Raw genomic sequence first — 6,134 nt, 5'->3', positions numbered from 1 at the left:
CGGGATTTTAAGAAAGACCGGAAAAAAAGTTAAACCTGACTTGGAAAATATTGGCAAATAGTTGTTTACATGGCGAAGTCGAAATGGGTATAGAGGCCGGTTAAAAATCAAAAAAAGATAAAAGGATCAGAGAAAAATTCAAAATGAATCTGTTTAGTGTGAGATAAGTTTTTCTTAATTACTACTTACATAGGTTCACAGACCTTCTGAAGGTTCACTAATATAAATATAGGGTCCGAAGTTCAGTTTTAAACGCATGAAGACATCTTTTGAAGTTGAAGCTTGATATAGTTCATGTATTTTCTAGATGGTTCTTCCTCATTAAAGCTCAAAACAGCACTGATTAAACATTTAAGAAGAAAAGCCATAGCTTTCTGTATAACTTACTTACTTAAGGTGGCGCTACAGACCGGGGTGGACCTGGGCCTCAACCAACATGCGTCTCCACCCAGCTCGGTCCTTAGCTAGCCGTCCACTGGGATTGAATCCGAAGACCTCCCTGGAACGTTGATGTCCATTCACTCTGCATGACCTAGCCATCTAAGCCGTTGAACTTTAAATCTGTTAAATAGGTCAGTGTCACTGTACTACCACTACAGTTTGTCTTTATATCTTCTCCTCCATACTCCATCTATGCATACGGGACCAAAAATCACCCGAAGAATTTTTCTCTCGAGGCATCGTAAGACACCTTAATTCATAAACCTCGATGATGAGTGTCTTATAGATGGAAATTTTAGATGCTCGAGAGAGGACTTTACTTCTCAATTGTCTTCTAAGTCCAATAAGGCAACGATTTGCAAGAGCTATTCTTCGTTTGATTTCAGCGCTGGTGTCGTTGTCTGTGTTAATAGCGGTGCCTAGGTAGACAAAGTCCTTAACTACCTCAAAGTTATAGCTGTCCATTGTGACGTTTTGGCCAAGTTGTTTAGTGTCCTTTTTTGATGACAGCATAAAATTGGTCTTGCCCTTATTGACCCCTAAACCAATCTTCTTGGCTTCCGTCGCATTGGTCAAAAACGCTCCACTGACATCACGCTTTGATCTTCCAATTATGTCAATATCATCTGCGTATCCGAGTAATTGGATGGATCTTTGGAAGATTGTGCCTCTAGTGTTGACGGTTGAGTTTTGCACAATTCTTTCCAGAACGATGTTGAAGAAGTCGCATGACAGTGCATCGCCTTGTCTAAAACCTTTTTTGACATCAAATGCATCGGTAAGATCTTTTCCGACCTTGATAGAGCAGCGTGCATTCTCCATCGTCATTCTGCACAAACGGATAAGTTTGACAGGGATGCCAAAACTAGACATTGCTAGTGAGAGCTCTTCCCTATAGATGCTGTCATACGCGGTTTTAAAATCGATAAAGAGATGATGGGTTTCGATTTGAAGCTCCTGGGCTTTTTCCAAGATCTGCCGTAGTGTGAATATTTGGTCGATAGTGGACTTTCCTGGTCTGAAGCCACACTGATAAGGACCAATCAGGCTGTTGACGAATGGCTTCAGACGTTCACATAATACGGCAGAGAGGATCTTATACGCAATGTTAAGGAGACTGATGCCTCTGTAGGTGACGCAATTTAGAGCGTCTTCTGTCTTATGTATCGGGCACACTATGCTGAGATTCCACTCATCGGGCATGCTTTCTTCCGACCATATTTTGGAGATGAGTTGGTGCATGCTCCATACCAAGTCATCGCTTGCTGCTTTGAATAGTTTGGCAGCGATGCCGTCAGCTCCAGCAGCTTTGTTTGACTTAAGTTTAGATATAGCTATCTTCACTTCGTCAAGGTCGGGTAGGCGGAATCGTTGATCTGCGTCGCCGAGGTTGAGTGGTTCTATCTCCCTTACAGCGGAATTCGGTTCGTCATCGCCGTTATATAATTTGGATAATTTGGAGAAGTGGTCTTTCCGTATTCTCAACATAGACTACGATTCTACTACGATGTTTCCCTGATTGTCCTTACAGGCTTAGGTTCGTGGCTGGTACCCATGGGAGGTTCTTGTCCCTTTTAGTAAAATTTACGAACTTCATTTCTGTTATGACATCCTATGCCTATCTCATCGATAGCGTCTTCTCATCCTCTCATTTTTACATCTAAGAAGCCGGTGTTCCTCTCTCCTCTTCTGCTCGTAGAGCTCACCACTATCGCTGGTCCTTCTGTGCAGCGCCGTTTTGTTTGCTTGTAAGTTATTTGGCTGCGTGTGCATACCAGCATTCGTCGTCAAACCAGGGGTTTCGCTGTGATGGACGTGGTAGCACTTTTAAGACAGCGTCTATGATGGCGGCAAGGCAATGTTGACACTGGTTTTCAACGCTTAATGCATGCAGCAATTGACTTCTTAAGAGGTTATTAGAGACTCGATCGGAAAAGGACATGGCAGTCTCTTGCGATTGTAGCCATCGAATCCTCCCACACTTAATTATATCTTGATATCCATAGGTATCCATAGGTAGTGATCCGAGTCATTGTTGGCCCCTCGGAAAGTTTTGATATCCTGTATACTGGAGAAGTGTATGTCGTGCGTCGATCGCAATGTGGTCAATCTAGTTGACAGTTCATTAATCAGGAGATTTCCATGTCCCCTTGTGGATATTAAGATGTGTGAACTGCGTACTAGCTACAAGAACGTCTCGCCCCACAGTGAAATCGATCAGCTTGAATCCGTTGTCGGAGGTGGTGTCGTGCAGGCTGTATCTCCCTAATGTGCCACTAAAGATATCTTCTCTTCCTAGCTTGGCGTTCAAATCTCCTAAGATAATTTAAATGTCATAGGCAGGGCACTGCTCATAAGCCTTGTCCAAGAGCTTGAAGAATATGTCTTTGGTGTCGTCGTCTTTCTCCTCTGTTGGGGCATGCGCGCATAGTAGCAGTCGCCTTAGTATACATCGCAGTCTTTTAGTTTGCATTTGCCCGGTCCATCCCATCGCATTTCTTGGATGGCGGTTATATCTGCCTTGCAGTAGTTTAGGGCTTCCGCTAATTGTTGGGCAGCACATGGTCTGTTAAGTGACCTAACATTCCACGTACATATCCGAAGTTCGTTGTATTTAATTCGTTTCCGTGGGTTGTCCACAGTGAATCCGTCCGTATCCGAGGATTCTTGGTGCTTCGCAACTAAAGGTATTTTTTACGTTTCCATTAAGTCACCCCGACGGCACAACCCCCAACCTGGAGGGCCAGATCCTTAGTATAACTCCAAGGAAGGGGAGCTGGATAAAATGCTCCTTACAGACTTGGGCTCCAAATATGTCGAAGAAGCCCTATAAGGTGTTCACTAAGTAGTTAAACCTTACTGGAACTGTAGACGCCACCGTTGATTCCATCTAGACAATTCATCCGCTGCCACCTGGATAAGGAGGGGTTTCTTAGTGGAAACACTTCTCCCTCCCTCTCTCGTTTGCTGCCCCCAGCAACTTTCCACTGGGATTTTAACCTAATCTACAGTTGAGGTACCAGGCACCCGATTTTCACCACGGGGAGCTGAGAGTAGAAGTTGATAGACAGAGGTGGGTATAGAGAAAAACCTGTGGACGCTTGTGTCCTCTTGAATGCAAGTGTCTACCATTGAACTTACTCACTTTTCCCTAACTGTGTACCTTCGTTGATTGATGTATTTCTTATTAGTGATCAAAATATAGCAAAATGTTACAGTCAGTTATCCTTCCCTGTCTTTTCATATCGTGACCTTCTTTTCACCACCCTTGACTTATATTTCAAAAAAAAAATCCCAGTATCGTGACTTTCGTAGGATCAATGTTGATTATTCATTTCACTTTTGTTTATCAAAATATTTGAACCCAATCTTTAGTACATCGAACTTCAATCTTCAAATTAGGAATTTTACATCAGCGATTGATTGTCTTTTTAAACTTGTTCCATTGGAAAGTTGTTTCTGATTCTCTTTTGATAAACTTAAAGCAGTTAAGGTAAGAGATGATTCATACCATCGTTGGAGACGTTTTGGTTGTCCAGGAATGCTTGACGAGCTTAAACGGTCACGGTCAACTCGAATCTTTCCTCAACGTTTTTTTTTGGGAAAGAGGTTACGAATATTGGCTTAAGATAAGATGTCCAAGGTTGTGATAATAATTTTGTTTTGGAGGATAAATTTTCTACTTCCCAAACCCAGTTTAGTTTTATTTCCTCCAGAATTGCTGAGAATAATAGTATAGACGCATTCTCGGTAAGTGCGGTAGATGAGTATCAAGTAGAAATCTTTTCTATAAAATCGAAATTCACTGGACTTGACGATATTCATCCTGACTTTATCAAAGTTATCCTACCTCTTCTTCTTCATCACAATTTTTGGAAGATGTCAAAAATTATACTTATCCCAAGGAAGCAAAAACGTGTACAAACCCATATCTATATACTTTCTTTTTTTATCTAAGGCTTTTGAAACTCTTATAAGTATCCAATTAAAAAATAAATTAACGACTAACGACTTTTGACTCTTCTGCAATCAGTATTCCGGTGTGGTAAGAGTTGCATTTCATCTTTGTTTAATGTGTCCGATGACATTCTCGTAACACAAGCTTTGACTACATATCTTAACTTCTCTAACCCAACTTAAAAACCTATTTATTCATATTTGACCAATCGTATGTAATCCGTATCTTTTAATGGTAAACTGTCTTCAATCCTTCCTGTTCATACTGAGGTTCCTCAAGGATTAATGTTTGGGCCTTTACTGTTTTCATTGTTTATTAATGATCTGCCTTCTGTTTTGTCCTTCTGTCATTACCATGCCTTTCACTTTCCTTTCGTTATACTAAATCATTCGATAACTGATTATGTTACACAAGTCAAAAACTTAGGACTGATCTTAAACAATATACTAACTTGGAATACATACGTCGATACTGTTGTGTCAAAGATTTATGCGTCGATCAGAGGACTATCTGTTATATTAAATTAAAGCTGAATAAGTCACTCGTTCTGCCTATAAATACGTATAGGTGCTAGCTGTTTGAATACTTTAACTCTTATTCGGCTCAGAAGTTAAAATATAGCATTTAATGAAAGTGAAATATAGCATTTAATGCAAGTTCTATGATTTGTTTTTAACCTGCGTAGATTTGATCATGTCTCGTTTCAGTATCTTTAACTTTTAAGCTGTTATCTGGAAGCTTTCTTCAAGTATCAGAGTTGTATCTTACTTTTCAATTTGATTGTTAAAAAGCTTCCAAGCTATCTGTCCATAATTGTTCCTCAAGTCGTTTTAACTTATTGCTCCCGTCCACCATGTCTTCGACGTGGTGCAGGCAATTTTTTGTTCAGCTATCAGACCTCCTCTGCACATGCAATGCTCAATGCAACACACCTTCAAAAACGCGACACTTACTTAGGAGAATTCTTGCATAACGATCTAAACGATCTGAATCATAAAAACAATATTAGCCTCTTACACTTCGCAAAGACCTCAAGCTGGTTTATTGAGCTTAGAAGAAAGCCTCAGTATTCATGTGGTATCACAATCCATTAAACTGTCCTATGTGTGTCCTACTCCATCACGGACAGCCACTTTAATCTAACCTTACCTTACCTTACGTAAAAATATAAATTTTTACTTACTTAAGGTGGCGCTTCAGTCCTGTGTGAACTTGGGCCTTACCCAACAAACTTTCCCATCTAGCTAGATGTATTTAGTTATGCAAGTTGTGTGAGTTCACTTTTCTAACTGACCCAGCCATCTCATTTATTTGAATTTGTATCCTTTTAGCAAAGTCTAGGTCGCCGTACAGTCCGTACTGCTAGTCTATCCATCTTCGCCTCCATTCACCTTCTATGCACAGGGAACTGTAGATCACTCGAAGAACTTTTTTCTCGAAACAACATAAAAAAGTGCTCATATCCGATTTTATCAAAGCCCATACTTCTGCACCGTATATCAGGAAGCGAAGGTTGAGGGTTGAGGGTCTTATAAAGTTGCTCGAGAGAAGGCTTTACTATTCAATTGCTTTCTTAGCTTAAAGAAAGAGTATTTCTTCGTTTGCTATCAGTGCTGGTGTTGTTTTCTGCCTTCAGGTTACCCAAAGACATCTGCAAACTATGACGATTTGCCTGAGACGTCGGTGCAACTTTTACCTTGTTTTGCTCTTATTCACAGCTTCACCCATATCTTCA

This window comes from Eupeodes corollae, unplaced genomic scaffold (genome assembly GCF_945859685.1).
Source record: "Eupeodes corollae unplaced genomic scaffold, idEupCoro1.1 scaffold_671, whole genome shotgun sequence".
In the NCBI taxonomy this organism is placed as follows: Eukaryota; Metazoa; Arthropoda; class Insecta; order Diptera; family Syrphidae; genus Eupeodes; species Eupeodes corollae.
This window is presented reverse-complemented; position numbering follows the sequence as displayed.